Here is a 17,810-nt window from a genome sequence, read left to right as displayed (position 1 = left end):
CCCTCCACCACTTACCAGCCACATAACCTTGGACACGTCATTTAACTTTTCCCTGCTCTAGCTTTCTCATACATAAAATGGGAATAATCATACCAACTTCACAGAACTATGAACAAGAGCAGACAAAGCAATATATCTAAAGTCCTTAAATCATGCCTGGCAAATAGTCTTAAGTTCGCTACTAGGCTGGCACGTAGTAAATGCTATACGTATAAGTGTGAGCTACTACTGCTGCTAGAAGCTGTCAGAGTAAATTCCACATGCTATACTATTACTTTAAAAACAGTACACTGATCTATCTATTCAAGTGTGCCAGATAAATGTCTAAATACACTTACTCATCAAACCAAACACCAATTTACTCTGTAAGTTGAAGAGAAGCACAGCGAAAACAAACATTTTATTTTTTAACAGAAAATTGTTTAAGTTTTAGTAACTTGATATAGAATTAAAATAGCTTATAAAAGCATTTGGCAGAATCTGATGTTGATCGAGCTCAGAAGCAATGTGAGAACAAAATAAAATGATTATTCAATGGATTATTGATTCATTCAATAAGCAATTACCATATGCTCTGCCTTATACTGAGGTTTGAAGAAGACAGAGTGAAAATCCAAGACCAACTTCCTAACTTTTTGGAGTTATAATCGAGTAAAGAAAACTCAGACAGATAAATAATTTAAAAATCACAGTACTGGGCAGCCCGGGTTGCTCAGCGGTTTAGCACCGCCTTCAGCCCAGGGTGTGATCCTGGAGACCCGGGATCGAGTCCCATGTCAGGCTCCCTGCATGGAGCCTGCTTCTCCCTCTGCCTATGTCTCTGCCTCTGTGTGTGTGTGTGTCTCTCTCTCATGAATAAATAAAATCTTTAAAAAAATTTTTTAATAAAATAAATTAAAAAATCACAGTACTGAGCACCGTGATAGTCAAGTGTGCAATCATATGGGAATGTGGGAAGTGATTTGTATATGGGGGGGAGGTGTGCTTGGTCCTGGTTTGGAGCTGGTTGTTAAGGACAAACATTTATCTCTCCCCTAAGCGGAATCTTTGTGTATAGAGAGATAGCATCAATATTCTTTCATTCTCATACTTAAACATTTTTCAGGCAAGCCTGAGAAAAAATATAACAGGCCTATAGTCTTGATCCCAAGACACAAAGCTTTCAAAGGCTTCAAATTTAGTAGGAAAAAATTAATCATGCCAAGGAATATTAGTACATTATATTAATACAACATGGCAGTTAATATTTTGAAGTCCAAAGGAAAAGAAGTTCCAAAATTTCACCAGCAAACCTCAGGAAAATGATATGACAATGTTTTCCTTGATTCTTGTGTTCTCCCTGGACTAATGTGACCTGTTAGGGCCCCCATGTAGTAATTAGTGCCATAAAAATACACAGTAGACACTCAGTGAGAGAGGAAAATAGATCATTCCTGGGAATTGTTCCCACAGTAGAGTCACTCAACCCCCTTCACACAACCATTCACATCCTCCCTGGTCAAGTAAGAAGTCAGGAAGCAGACACAGCTCCTGAGTCTCATTCACCATTGTCCAATCATGATGAATCAACTCTCTTCTTCTCCAAATGAAAATCTGCAAGAAAGTAAGTTCAAAAACTATAATACAACCTGAATAATATTAAGAGGATTTTTAGAATGTATAAGTACCTTTTAAAAGTTTCTTAAACTTGACTAGATGCAAAACAAAAACTAAAGTGTTTTTTAAATGGCAGGTTTCATAGTACAACTTCAAGACATAACTACTGGGATGCCTGGGTGGTTCAGCTGTTAAGCGTCTGCGTTTGGCCCAGGGCATGATCCTGGAGTCCCTGGATCGAGTCCCACATCAGGCTTCCAACTAGAGCCTGCTTCTCCCTCTGCCTGTGTCTCTGTCTCTCTCTTTATGTTTCTCATGAATAAATAAAATCTTAAAAAAAAAAAAAAGATAAACTACCAATAGACAGAGATACTTTTAATAAGGCTGAGTTTTTTGGTTATCATCAGGTTCTCCAACTCTGACATTTCCAAGCCAAGGGTGAGCTTAGGGACTTAGGAAGATAGAATCCTGGGAGCTCAATCACAGGAAATTTTGAGTAGCACCCTGTGGTAATTGGCTCACCCTGATCCTAACATTGGCACCAAAGCTCAAATTATAGATATCATGATTAAAACAGTCAGTCACCTACCAGAGCCAATTAGGAAACATAATGCAAAGACAGCTCTCCTCCATAAAAACAAAAATATAAAATACAAAAGAAGAAACTAGATAAGAAGTGGGCAAGAGCTAAATAAGGAAAACTATAAAATAATATATATGTATTTAAGATGAAGGCTGGAGAACTGGAGAACCTTATCACATTCTGTACACATTAGGTAAGGAATCATCCCTTTCAATTCTAGTACACCCATCACTATCTAAAAGACCAGATGCAAAGAAATATCTTTGTCTGAAACAACTGCGTGTCTTATTTCCTTGTTTGCTTACTTATTTTATGTCTCGCATGCTAAACTAAGCTTGTGAAAGCAAGTACTTTGTCTTTCATGTTTACTTCTGTCTAGTACACTCATAAAAAGCTTCAATATGTAAAGAGTTCTTGTAATCCAATATATAAGATGAATTCTTTTGCAAAAAATTAATCAAGAATCAAGATTCATAAATAATAAATTGCTAATAAGTGAAAAAAAGTTAAACTTCAGTTATAGTCAAAACATAAATTGAAAATACTTGGAATAGCATTTGACCTCCAGTTTTTGTAAATAGTTTGGTAATATGTATCAAAAGAATTTTAATCTTGTATTCCTTTTGAGTCAGTAATTCTACTTCTTAGAAAGAACTAAGAGATTCTCCCCCACACACAAAAAATTTAAGGAGCCTCAATACAGAGTTCTTTCTAATGGTAAAGTAGAAAAAAACAGCCACAAGTGGGCTGCTGAGTAAATAAATCACACTACCATCATATGAAGATAATATGAAGCAATTAAACATTATCTTCAGAGAATATAAAAAGTCTTGGAAAATGTACAGAAAACTGATGACAAAAAATCTCCCAAATAGAATGCAATATTGCCTATGTAGTATTATCTTATTTTGGAAGTATGTAACTGTGTAAAAAACTATAAAAAATTTGGGGGGCACAAACACAAATTAGCAACGACTTTCCAAGGATGTACAAATTTTGTTTCCCTCCACATGCTTTTCTTTATTATTCATAAGGTCTACAGTGAAAATTTGGTTAATTAATTAATTTTATAATTAACCAAATTTTAATTATATTTTAAAATATATTATGTTATATTTTAATATATCACATTATATATAGTTTATTATATATAATATTGTTATATATATTTTATTATATAATATATGTTATTATATTATATAAAATTTATCATATTTTAATATGGTATTATACATAATTATATTATTTAAAAGTCAATTAAATTTATTATTTTTAACTGCCAATTGGCTTATTTAAAAATATAACCCAGAACCTTAGCTGTTCAGACTACAGAGGACATAGTATAAAAAGGAATGCAGTCTGATAGGTGTAGTCTAATTGTTTCATTAGAGAAAATTCACTCTCATATTTCTACCTAGTTTTAGATTGAACCATTTAATTTTTTATATTGTCTTCCTTTTTTTCCTTCTTTTGGGGCACATTATGATAGTCAATTTAATTCTTTCATATGTTAAAATGCAAGAATTTTATTAGCATGCTTTGTTACTAGGGGCCCAAAATCTTGCTGTAGAAAGAAATACGGAAGTGTGATCTAACCTAGGCAGTAACTGAAAGCTCCATTAGTCACATTAGAGTTGTTACATTCCCTCAGCATAGAACCCAGATATCAGATATCGTAGTTACTGTAGATCTTCTGGATGTCAAAGTATATCTACTCTCAGGTTCTCAAACAAAAGGCAATCCTTGAGCATTTAGAACACAAGAAAGGCTCATAAGAGTTTATCCTGCATGCCATATACCTTTTGTTTTTATCATTGATACTGGATGAACCTAGATGTTTTAAATGTGGATTCAATGAGGTAAGTCACACATTAATAGAAAATTGACTTGTCCTATCTGTTTTAACCAAATTATAGACTTCTTTCCAAATGTCATTGTCCATGTCCATTTTCTTTTCTGAATTCAGTAAAAAAGGCAAAGTTCTCACCACATAGACTTCACTCAACATAGCCATGCTTGAATCACCATGATCTTCTCGAATCCATATGTGGCCACTACAGAGATAAACCAAGATTTTTAGACATCAAATAGCCTAGTCCGGTAAAATCCAGATTAAACCCACTTTTAATCACACGGGGCTAAGTTTGTTCACTGAATCTCAGAAAATGTATGTGAGATCACCCACTGGGTTGGAGACCACAATTCTGATATTATCTGGACTGTGCAATGCAACCTGAAACATAATGAATTTGAAGGCAGTCATTTTTCCCTGGATCCTACTGAGGAAACTCTCTCTCCCTTCCTGCCAAAATCCTGGTATTACCACCTCGACCTTAAAATTGGCTTCAACAGAGTCATCTTTCAGTCACAATTTCGGGTGTCTAAAGAAATAAGCTCCTATTCTGCAGATTCAAATTTTTCCCTTTGAGTTTTTCAAAATAACAGCAAAGGTGGGTTCATTAGCAAAACTCTTTGCCAGAATGCTGATAGTCCATGACATGCCAAGTCTGCTGATGGAGAAGGAGGTTATCTCACGTGGAAAGTATCATAAACTGGTTCTTCTAGATAGAGAAGCAGAAGGCAAAGATTAAAGCGCTTACACATTTTGGGAGGTGCTGGCTCTGGTGATGAAGGTAACAGAAAAAGGGAAACAAAGCAAAGGCAGGTGAGACCAGTGCACCACGATGTGTCACCACACTGGTTTCTGCTTAACAGTGAGCCACAGAGTTGATGATGAGTTGACTTGTCTCTGTTACTTGGCTCTTAAAACTTGTTTGTAAGATTCATGAGAAGAAAGCAAGCCTCTGAGAAGTCAGTGAAGAAGAGAAAGAAAAGGAAAGGAATTTATGTGTCCAACACCTTTCAGTCTCCTTTTTCCTTTGGTCAAGAGTCACATCACAGACAGCCAACTCCTCAGGTTCCAGTTTGTACCTTACAACCTTTCAGTAGCCACATGGGAAGCCATGTGGTGAGGATTCTCATCTAAGTCAGAAAGCGGAGGAAAAACAACACAGGGAGAATATTGATCAAGAAATAAAATGAGGCACCTGGGTGGCTCAGTTGACTGGGCATCTGCCTTCAACTCAGATCATGACTCAGGGTCCGGATTGAGTCCCTCATCAGGCTCTCTGTTCCGCAGGGAGTCTGCTTCTCCCTCTCCCTCTCCCTCTTGTGCTCTCTCCCAAATAAGTAAATAAAGTCTAAAAAAAAAAAAAATGAAAGAAGAAAGAAGAAAAGAAAAGAAAGAAAGAAAGAAAGAAAGAAAGAAAGAAGAGAGAGAGAGAAAGAGAGAGAGGAGGAGAAGGAAGGAAGAAGGAAGGAAGGAAGGAAGGAATGAAGGAAGGAAGGGAAGAAAGAGGAAAGAAAGAAAAAGAAGAAAGAAGAAAGAAAGAAAGAAAGAAAGAAGAAAGAAAGAAAGGAAGAAAAGAGAAGGGAAGGAACATAAGGGAAGCTGAAAAGTAATTGTGAGATTTGTGCCTCCAAATGAAGACAATGTCATCTACATAGTGTTTTCACATGTACTAACTACAAAATTTTATGTTTAAGTATTTGCATTCCAAAACCAAATTATTCTTTGTGTTAAGCACATTAGAAATACAGGAATTTAAGATGTATAGGAAATGGAATCAAAAGCACATTTCTTAATGGAGTATGAATTAATATCAATAAAAACACATACATAAAAATGTAAATTATATCAGTAAAAATAATATTTTCTTTTTTGGGTAGAAAAATTACAAAAGTGTTTGAAAATACTTTTTAAAGAAATGACAGTGAATCCATAATTTTTCTATGAAACTTTGTATCTAAAATTATATTGTTCATATTAAAATATATAGTAAGACTAGAAATTCATAGAATAAAATATACTGAATTTGGATTTCTCATATGCTCTGTTATGCCACCATTATTAATACTATATGTAATAGTCAGGAAAAAAATGTTGCTTATTATATCAGTAAAATAAATCACCCTGTATTTTGTGTCTTTCAATTGTAATATATGCAATATAATATTAATTTAATGGAATTTGAAAAATTTAGAAATGTATAAATAAAGCAATACAATTACCAATTCATACTCCATCTGATTATAACTCTTAATATTTTGTTTCAATCTTTTTGTTTAGGCATACATATTTTACATAATCATAAATATTTAAATTTATATTCAAATTCATGTATAATTTTGCATCTTTCTTTTTCACTTAACATTATATGCTAAGCATTTGCTCTATATTAATCTTTGAAAATAACAATTTAAATGGTTATGCAATCTCTCTCCATCATACTGATGTTCCACAAGGTATATTGAACCATTCTCTTCTTAGATATAAATTGTTTCTGTTTTTATTATTAGAGATAATATGATGCATACTATTGACTGAATTTTGTGTAATTTTGTATTATTTTCTAGAGGTCAATTCATAGGAAGATGAAAGCCAAAAAATATTAATTTCTGAGAGAATTATTAATGTATGTTGCCAAGTCTTTGCCCAGAAATATTATTTGTATTTATACTCCTATCAGTACTGGATGAGAATGTCCCCTTGCCAAGGCGAATCCTACAAATTTTCATGTTCCACTTCCATAATAAAAGTCCTGTTGATGAAGTATCAACTAACTCTAAATTTCAATGCAAATTTAAGTTTCTCCCCAAGCCACTGGTATCCTGGAATAGGAAGGAGGAGTGAACTCAAAGATTTCTGATTTTCCCTCTCACAGGGAGTTTTGTGGCTTTCTAGAAGCCTCTTCCAGTTAGCTGCCATACCACCCACCCTCCCTTCAGCACCTCCGTTAGTGATAGTTCCGCCTCTGCAGTGGCCCTGTGCCCTGGAAGTGGTTCTGTGAAATGGTGGAGTCCCTTGTGAAAAGACGGAGGCAAGGCTGCCTTCCTCAGGATTCCCACTGGCCCTTTGCACGACACACATTTGCAGTTTACTCTCTGCTGGGCTCTCTTTCCATCACTCTGCTGCTTGGAGAATTCTCCCTAGAGAGGGCAGTGGCCCCTTCCTATGGCCCTCAAACTCCGGGCAACTGTAAAACTCTTCAAACACTTGTCTTGAAGGCAAACTTTCTTTGAAAGGAGGTAAGGAAAAAATACCATAAAGCAGTAGTGGTGGCGGGTGGGGGGATTATAGGCGTAAATAGCCCTTTCTGGTTTTTTTCTCTTTCATGTCCTGGAGATGTGCAACAGGCTAAAGCTTGCAGAACCAGTTTCACAATATTTTGGCATGTGCTGCAGATACAGTAGAGCAACTTTCCACCACTAAGGCATTGAAGGGTTTGAGTGCATGTGGAACTGAGACTTCTCTTATATCCCAAGACATCAGAAAGCATAACATTTAACATTATCCTAGATACATGTATTGTATGTACTTACATACATATGATAACACTGTACCTCTACATTTACATATGAATGTATTCAGAGCTCCGTGTATCTATAAATCATAATACAGAGACAGATACATCTGGAGAAAACAGAAGGAAGGGACAGAGAAAAGTTATCTAAACCCTTACAATATAAAAAGCCCAGGATACAACTTGGGATGGAATTAAATCTTCAATTTTAACTTTTACATGTATTAATTATAAGATTTTGAAAGTTTATTCCCAGTATCTCTAACAATAGCTACAACTCCTGCTCATCTTCTGAGAACTATCTATCTAAAGATGTTACCATCCCCATGAATCTGTTCCTCTGGCCTCATCTCTGATGATATGCAAAACCACCTTCTATGGATACGTTTTTTTAGATATTGATCACAGTCATGAAACCGGTATGAGAAGTCTTAAGGAGGCATCATCTACTAAAATTTCCTTCAAGCTTTGAATAAATCCAGTTCAAATACCTAATTTTTTAAAAGTCAAGAGAAGTATTTCCATGAGGGTCTAGTGCCTACAAGAAAATATCAGTGTGGGGACATTCTGAAGGTTTGTATCTGACCTTTCTTTGGTTTTAATCACTGAAGTTCTCGACAGCTTAATAAGTTGAAGGTGCTGGGTCACCGTCTAACTTAATGAGGCCCGCCACTGAGACTTGGTCACCTCTGATTGCTCCCATAAGTCTTAACACATCTGGTACACTGTCCTTGGGTGAGAAATGTTTTCCATAACTTTCCTCTTGTTCACTACCCTGCATATAAATTGTTTTTATTAACCTGAGAATGATACAGCACTGTATATTTGTGTGATCTTTTGCCATTTTCGGCCTTATCCTGCGGAAAGAGAGTTGATTGTTTTCTCCAAAATGGAATTAAACACTGTTTATCACCAATGTCTCCTTTTCTATGTTTCTACCCTTATTTAATATGGGTCAAACTAACCTTCAGTTTGACACGAGATTAAAGAACCAAACATTGTAACTCGAGTCTTTGAGACAATTTACAATATGCCATAGTTGTGGGAAGAAGGAGCCAGATAACAATAGACTACTTCTAAAGATTTTTTTTTTCATAGGACAACATATGCAAATGCAAATATCTAGGAGTAATCAATTGGATGTGGAAATATATAGTCAGATGATTGGCACATTCCTTTGTCCAGAATGACAAATAAATTGATAGAAAATCTATTCTTTTTTTTTTTAATTTCAGTATATTTTACAAATCTAATGAAAGTCATATTTCTGCTTTCTTTACAATTTCCCATATGGATAATAGTAACATGAAAGTTGATCCAGATGGATAAAACTGCAGTTTTATAGTATGACATTATGTCTGTATCCTCCACCTTAACCTTAGTCACGGAGAATGCTTCTCAGGACCATTATAGTGAAGTGAAGAAAACTGAGTGTCTTTATAAAGTGGACCAAAGACAACAGAAATATATTTTTATTAAGAAAATTCTGCAGGTGGAAGTAGTTTGTGCTGGAATCCATCCTATCTCCATGAAAACCAAAATATTTGCATACTGAAGTCATCTGCCATCCCATCATTGACACTTATCTTTTGAATGAAAATAGTGTTTGAAATCTTCTCTGATCTAATTCTGTCTAACCTGAATTCATATGCAAATACCATATTATTCACATAGTATTGCATCTAAAATATGAAAAAGGAGAGGAAGTAGCTAGATAGTGTCAGACAGTTAGTCATTCTATTGCACACAAGGTAAAGACCAGTCTGGTCATAACTGGGGCCATTCCATAATAGAATAGTTAGAATTTCTCCTGAATCAAGATAATAGCAGTTTTGGAAAGAGGAAAAGCAATATTCTATTGTGTTATTTTTAATTTGCCTACTAAAATGTTGAATTGAAAGCTAAGTTTTCTCCTACATCATATTATACGTCACTAATGTAAATCTCTACGTGAAACAATGGTTTTGTCATCACTTCAACGTTAGCAAGACTAAACTATTACTCTTTCACATTCTTTCTCTCTTCAACTACATACTATAATTCCCTCAGTCACGGAAAGGCTGGGAGGGTGGGGGTTAGTTGCAGTTGTTTACCTTTTACTGCCAAGCCACTATTCCCGAATTTCCTTTAACTTCACATGATACAATTCATTTGTAAAGGAAGTTTCATGTGACTCCAATCTAAGTCGCTTAAATTAAGATTTTATTTTTTTTAAGATTTATTTATTTATTTATGATAGACACAGAGAGAGAGAGAGAGGCAGAGACACAGGAGGAGGGAGAAGCAGGCTCCATGCCAGGAGCCCGACGCAGGACTCAATCCCAGGACTCCAGGATCGTGCCCTGGGCCAAAGGCAGGCACCAAACCACTGAGCCACCCAGGGATCCCCCAAATTAAGATTTTTAAACAGCTTTATCTGCTCACATGAATTTATCTACCAGACACATGTACATGAAGATATCAACAAAATCTACCTTCTATTCCTCATTTTCTCTCTCATTCAGGTCCAGTACAATGCCTCACTAATATTCCTATTAAAATGGAACATCTTACAGTTCTTCTCTATGCCCTGTAAGATCTTCTCTATCACATTTCTGCTAGCTGATCACTTAACTATCTAATCACTTGCACATCTGATCATTTTATTTTACGTTTTAATAGCACTTCCCACATAAGCACACCTTGTGAGTCTATCTTTTGTCAAACTTGGAGGATGCCTCACTGGGATATTCACAGAATCCTAGGGTTCTGATTTGCAATCATACTTGTATAATGATCAAGCCTAAAACAGGCTCAAAGACCTTCTATTCCATCTCTCACATTTGTAGCTAAGGAAAAATGCTCTAGGTGGCAAAGACAGGATTAAAACACCAATCACTAGATTTCAAGTTCACAGCTCTTACTGCAACAGCTTGCACTTACAACCCATAAGAACTGCCGCAAATTAGTCCTCTGCAAATTAGCAGTCTTAAAAATGTCAGTACTCTCTACACTTCTGTATTAGTCAAGGTTCTCCAGAGAAACAGAATCAATAGGATATATACAGATAGAACAGGAGATTTATTATATGAATTAGCTCCCATGATTACAGAAGCTGAGAAGTCCCATGATCTGCTTGTCCACACGCTGGAGAACCAGGAAAGCCAGTGGAATAATTCAGTTCCAGTCAGAAGGCCTGAGAACCTTCTGATTCTGGTTCTCAGAATCAGGAGAGCTAATGATGTGACTCCTACTCTAAAGGAGATGCAGGCTATAAGCCCCAGAGTCAGAAAGCCCAAGTCCCAGAAGTCGAAGGGCAGAAGATGAACATTCCAGATATTATTTGCCCTTCCTCTGCCTTTTTATTCTTTTGGGACCTTTAACCAACTGAATGATGCCCACCCACAATGGTGAGAGGGTCTTCTTTACTAAACCTGCTGATTTGAATGCTAATCTCTTCTGGAAACACTCACAGACATGCCCAGAAACAGTGTTTTGTTAGCTATCTGGGCATCCCTTAGCTTAGTCAAGCTGACATATAATTAACTATCACAACTGTTCAGGTCTCCCAGGGGATCCCAAGTCATGTAGATATTTTATACTGTAATTCAAAACTTTTCAGAATTCCCTGCCTCATTCTTTACCTCATTATCCCTCCTTACCTGATCACTTTTATTACGTCTCTTGAGTCTGCTTTTGCCTAAAAGTCCCCTCTTAAGCCTTCTCTTCCAGTCTACAGCAGCCATTTTAATTTCATCTCTTTCATTTAAACAGTTTCTAAGATTCACTTCCTTAATTTCTCAGAATAGTTAACTTTCTCCATTGCTATTGATGGTATCATGCTTCTGATGATAAAAACCACAAATACTATTCGCGCCTGCTATGAGTCAGCCACTGTGGAGACACTGAGGTACTTCATATGCACACATCAGGTCCTCTCTGCCTTCCTTGTCTCTTGCCCCAGTGCCCCTTACACAACTGGCTCTGAATGGACTCCAACCAACTTTATGCCTGACGGTATTATATTTCATGCTCATACAACACTTCTTCAACTAACTATGGCCTACTGGAGGTGGGGATTTTTTTTACAACCACATAATGAAGAAAGAAACTTGGACCTTTTTATATATGTTGGTAGTAGCTAAAAACTAAATCACCATTCCATTATATCCCCCACTTAAATTTGTCTAAAGGACAGTGTTAAAGGAAATCTTACCAGCAGGGAGAGATAGGAGCAGTATACTGGGTCATTCACCTAATGTGGAGGGAGAAGTCATCTGAAGTATGGTTATAGATGGACTTACGGATAGTGGGAAATGCCATGATGCTAAGAATTCCCACCACAGAATAAGCACTAAATAAGAAGATGGATAGAATGACTCGCCTTGTGGGATATCAGCCAGCTTGTTCCCTCTGCTACCTCAGTGCCTAAATGTCCTTGGGCAATGGAACTATGAAAAGAGTGGCCAGGATGAGTGGACGCTAAGCATGGGCTCCTTTTCACCAAGGCTGAAGAGAGACAAGGCCAGATGAAGAAGCCTTACACACTTCCAAACTAATTAAGAAGTTTGGAGTTTATTGCCACACTGGTAACCCGAAAGAGATGTAAATCTTAGTTTTTAATGGACTTTTTACTGAAAACAACTTTATATTTTACCAAGATTCCTGCATTTGAAGGCTGATCTGTTTTCAGCCCTCAAGGCATTAACCTCTTTTGCGTGTATTTTCTGCATACCTCTCTACATAGAGGCAATATGAGAGACCTGAAGGGTGTACTAAATACGTGAGACTTTTCTCATAAGTGGCCTTCACAAAACCACTCACTATGAACTTCAAAGTTACAAGGTATTTTGAAAGACATCTAGTTCAAGTTCCTTCTTGGTTTTCCTGTTTTTTAATCTCAAAAATGTGCTCCTTTTCTTATAAGAAGTGTAAAAATAAAATAAATATCAAATTGAAGCTTTCATATAAAACAAGAGTCTGCCAAAACTGAGTTATAAGCATCATTATAGCTTAAAGTTATAAGCATTAATTCAGGAATTAAAACCCAATGTCTTCAGTTGCCAGACAGGTAAAGAAAATGGGTAAAATGGAATTAGTGTACAACAGTAGAGAGTGACATAAAAATATGAATTAACCAGATGGAGTGTGCCTGTCTTAAAGACATTCTTTTTTTTTTTTTTAATTACACTCCATGTCTGTGGGCTTACTTATGGTTTCCAATATATGGTACCAAGCTGTAGATAGTTGGTGGTTACCAAAATTAGATATCAAAATCATTGGGCAATCTATTAAAACATTCAGATTTCTGGGTTCTACCAAAGTTTCCTATTTTTATGTGATTTGTCTTTTTTTGTTTGTTTGTTTTTGTAGTTTATCTGTCTCATTTTGGTCAGGGAAATCACTGATTTAGGTGTATTTATTCAGCAAATAGTTTATCTACTGTTTAATTTGTCAAGGACTATTCCAGGTGCTAGGAATATCAAAGTAAATAGCCTGTTTTCCGAATATCACGAAGTTTACATTCTGTGTAACATAATAGAAATGGGCATGTCTCTACTCCTCATGACATCCTAATAAACTAAATTCTGTTTGCTGTATTAGACAAGGGTTAATTATGGTCTTAATAAATCATTTAATCAGAAAAGCTATGATTCTTCCATGAACAGAACCAAACGATGAAATCACAATACTCTTTCATTCTCTTATCACCTCCAATATTTACATATAGTAATTCTCCTTGATAGTCCATTTATACGAGTCAGTTCTATAAACCCAGTTTTATAAGACTATGAAGATAAAATAGCTTACATAAGGTTTACTAAATTAATGTTAAATTATTCATTGACTTTCAATACCATTCAAAACAGGATGAAAACAAAACAAATTAAAAATATTTAAGAGATTAGATCCCGCTATCTTCTTTATTCTATGAACTTGATATAACCTTAATATAAGCCTTCCCTTCCTTAAAGTACTCTCAGTGCTGTCTTTTATTTTGTCTCGATTTTTAAGGGTTGCTTACAGGAGGTAGGTTTACAATCTAGAGTACAAAAAAAGTTGTTTAAGACAAGTATTTCATGGCCTTCTGCCATGATAGAATTTTCCCCAAGAATCTTGCATTTTTTTCTTTTGAGTCACATCAAATAGTCTCTTCCACTTCCACCCATCCTGGTCTCATCCACTGGGTGGTCAGCCCACTCTCTGCTTAAAAACAGCTGGGGAGATAAACCACCCCCAAATATCCTCCATTTTGATATAAAAATTACAACTCTCAAGCGACTTGAGACATTGTAGTCCTGACTTGCTGACCTTGGCCAACTGTTGCGGCTGCTTACAAATGAACCCACCAATAAGGAAATTAGAAAAATTCTGGAATGTGTTTTTTTGGCCAGAATAAACTCATTCTAGAGGGAGGGAAAGACACTGTCCATTTTATTTTTCAGGGTAATATCTATCACATGGAAGTCCTTAATGAACACTCAGATTTTTGTTCCTACATTTTTGGCTGCACACTAATTCAGGTGGACACTCCTTTATTCGAGGTTCTTTGTGAGCAAGCAGCTGCACTGTGGAATTATTTTGACAAACAAAAATAAGATTTTTTTCTTTTGATGTGATTATAGTCAGATTCTTTAGATATCAAAGGTGGAACTGTGGACTGGCTAGAAATATTCTCTTATTAGGCCTAGTCCTTCTTTCTCATCTACTTTGTTTATTCAAACACTTTATCCAATACCTACTACTGTTTGAAAGACGCTAGGCAAAGTGCTTCATTTGTTTGTTTGATATAGAAAAATGAAACCCTTTGCTAGCTAATTCACAGCTATTGCATTATCACAAAACTTCTTCCAGGAGATTACTGAATTTTTATTCTGGGAAGAGAATTTGTTGGATAAATTCAAATGCATATTACAGTTAAAAACTGGGTATTCCATAATCACATATGGAAGGAAAAAAGCTCGAGTGTTGCCAGAATTAATAACTCATATATTTCACAGGAACAAGTTTGTTTTTAGGTAGTCAAAGCGTAATAATTCCTAATGATTTTTCTTTCAAATCTTTCCTGTGAGCATACATCTGCTCCTTTTGCGATTTAATTGTAGATACTGCCTACATCGGCCAAAAAGAAAAAGATCTGTGCTCTCTTCAAAACACCACTCATTTCACATTTAATCAAAGGCCTGACTTCATTTGATCTCAGTCCCACATTGCTATTCTTCACACTTCAACGTAAAGGCAGTGGGGCTTACGAAGTAGAAGCACCAGCACTTGGGGTGACGGTGAGGAGCAAATTTCCGTGCAGTGTCGAGCATAGTGTTAGACTGGTGTGCTCATCTTCCTTATTGAATCATTTGCCAAGGAAATCCAGTCCATGATAAACAGACAAATGTCTGAGATCACTGCGGCTCAGTCTCTGATGAGGCAGCTGCCTCCATGCTGTGTTTGTTGTTCCAGGATATTGTAAATACTAATATTTTATAAGCTCTGGTACAGTTTAGAGATGAATCTCATAAACATAATTCACCAATTCCAAGTTTTCCAAAACACACAGCCTGAAACAATCTTACTCGAGGTCAGCCTGTGGATTGGGCTCTGAGCTCTGGTTACTGTGGTGGGCAGGAGACATTTGGGATGTACGAAATCTCAACTCCTCTGTCTTTCAGAGAGACAGAGAAGGTCTGAACTCACATACCCAAATACAATTCCTAGTGACCTGAAATAACGGAACAGAAAAGAGTACTTGCATTTAAAATTTATAAAAAGTGTCATAACCTGAAATAAGAGGGCCAGTTTTCAGGTCAGGTTAAAACACAACAACAACAAAGGGGTTGATGACCAAAAAGTCACCATGATGACGTGTTTTATAGCATCAACGAAGGATGTGATATCATAATGCATGCAAAGTATCAATTGAGGATATTCTGCTAAAACACTAAGCAAATTGTCATATTCTTTTTGAATTCTCATCCCATGTGGCAAATTTTTGGATCTGATCTCTATCGGTAGTCTCTTACCCTCTTCCTTATTTCTATATACTCGGAACCAAGCCTCTGAGTCTTCTGCTCACTAACCATTTATGCTTGCTTTGTAAAGAAGTACCTCTCTAGACACTATGTTTAACAGTCTAGCCATTTCCTAGAAATGCAACAAAAAATGAAGAAGCCAACTCCCTTTTATGCACCAGGGATTGGCCCACTTAATTTTATTAGATACCTCCGTGGATACACAGGCAAATGCGATAAGGACTAAAATAAAATCCACATCCTAAATCATGGCAACCAATAAAAACATATTGATTAATACATGGCTAAAGCAGATACTATGTAAGAGTAATAAAGTAGATGAAAATATTTTGTAAATTCTTTAGCACTGTACACACATTACTGTGATTGTTTTTCCTTTAAGACATCGCACTGAGAATGAATTAAATAAGATGCCAATTGCCTATTAAAAACGTAGCCTTAATTAGTAGTTGGGAACCCCCCTCTTTGTATTAAAGGGCAATAACGATGGAAAGACCTGCTACATGTGGGATCTTTCTTTTCTTTATCCGAAGTCGGTGATGCTATTTGGATAATAACTGATGAAAGGACTAGGGTGCCAACCAATTTGCAGTTAAGTGGCTAATTAAGACCCAAAGCAAAGCTGCCAGGAGGTTGGTTCTCTTACTTTAAAGTGACACATAAAAGCAATTAGATTGGGACTGGCTTTGCTAGGACATATTTAAATTTGGACAAAAGTTTGGGCCAGTTATTATTTTATGTTAATATATTCCTCTATAAGACAGCATCAGAGAGAAAAAGGAATCATTTAGGACATAGAAATAAATTAGAATATTACTTAGATTCGCCAAACTTCAGATATGAGAAAAAGAAAAACTATAATATCATCTCTATGTTTGCAGTCCTAACAGGGGTACTCTATGTAATTAGATTCCCTGCTCTTAGCGGAAATGAGTAGAGGTGCATGGAGCACAGTCATCCAAGGAGAGAAAAATCTCTTAATCCTCAGGTCTGTTGTCACCTGTCTGTCATATCGCATGAGTATGACATCTAGCCCAGAATGGCATGATTTTTAGAATTGTTATACTTTAACTTCGGACAATCCAGTGTTAACATTTAAATATAGCTGCTCTAATAGCACTGCGGGGAAAACAGATTCTCTCTGGGTGTAGAAAAAAGGTTTGAAGTTGATGAGGAAAAGTAGAGAGAACTGGAGAAGATGAAAATTATAACACAAATTATCCACGTATAAGGGAATGGTGGTTGGGGAGAGTAGACAATCTTTAAAATCACAGCTCCAGTGGCATCTTAGAGTTGTGGGGAAGCCCAGTCCATTTATACCTTGCTCTTGTGATTTATGATGTCACCATTAAACCCCCTGATGGCATTATATCCTTGTAATTTGCAGTTGCCTAGCATTTTTTCTATCTACAACTCAATAACTCATTGTGTAGCTATTTCACACACACATAAACACACACATTAGTGTGAATATGTGTGTGCTGAATCTGTCGTATGATTTTTGATGTAATAATAAGTTGGGTTAACAAAAGGCAAGAAATCAGGGGCTGGATGCATAGCCACTGTATCGCCAGTTTCCCCGTGAGGCATCATAAGGAGACACGGCACTGCATGTTGCTATAAACAGATTTCACTTTGATTGTCTATATATTCTTTTTAAGAATTAAAGAAGCAAAACTGTTTGTGAGAGGCAGCCAAAAGCCATTATTGAAGGAAATATGTGAGATTGCACAGAGATAAAGAAGGAAATATATTCAATTCACCTCAACTTTTCAGTAATAGGATTAGAACATAATAGGATTAGAAATATTAAACCTTCAGGGCTAAGTTCTACTGCCCCAGGAGATACCTGGTGGGATCTCTTCACTGTCCAGGGAATCTCTGTTTCCTTTCAGAGAGTCTGGTCATGGCCAGTAATTGTGACACCATAAATCTGAGAAAGAGAAGGTTTAGGAACCTTTGCTTTAAGACTATAATACAACTAGTCATTAGCATTTCTGTGGGGGTGAGAGGTGGTTTTCAACATCTCTTATGCTAGCTTTGAAACTGACTTCTGTAATTATTCTCCAACGGAAACATGAATGCCAGCAACTTTCTGGGGAGTTATTTTTATTTCTATTTGAATATTTTAGCTACAATGCTGGATATGCACTGCTGGATCTCTGAGAATGCTGTTCTAAAATGCTATATTTATAAAATGACCAAAGAGCACATGCTGCCTGGATTAAATTTATCCCAAGATGAGAGGTTTTATCTCTAATC

General features: G+C 36.2%; 1 long non-coding RNA gene across 3 annotated transcripts in view; it reads right to left on the bottom strand.

Moving 5' to 3' along the window:
- Positions 1-408: 408 nt before the first annotated feature.
- The window catches only part of LOC112653364 (uncharacterized), a 175,703-nt gene continuing 158,301 nt past the window's right edge, over positions 409-17,810 (bottom strand). For 2 of the 3 annotated variants that reach the window (XR_004814428.2, XR_007409714.1), the window contains exons 16-17: positions 4,167-4,233; positions 410-1,593 (exon numbers count right to left, since the gene is read on the bottom strand). This is a non-coding gene — a long non-coding RNA (uncharacterized LOC112653364). Of the gene's footprint in view, positions 1,594-4,166; positions 4,234-17,810 lie in introns of all 3 variants that reach the window. The other variant, XR_004814431.2, reaches the window with a different exon arrangement.

The sequence above is a fragment of the Canis lupus genome, chromosome 3, assembly GCF_003254725.2.
Source record: "Canis lupus dingo isolate Sandy chromosome 3, ASM325472v2, whole genome shotgun sequence".
Classification (NCBI taxonomy): Eukaryota; Metazoa; Chordata; class Mammalia; order Carnivora; family Canidae; genus Canis; species Canis lupus.
Note: the sequence above shows the minus strand (reverse complement) of the source record. Positions and strands in the feature narration are given on the sequence as shown.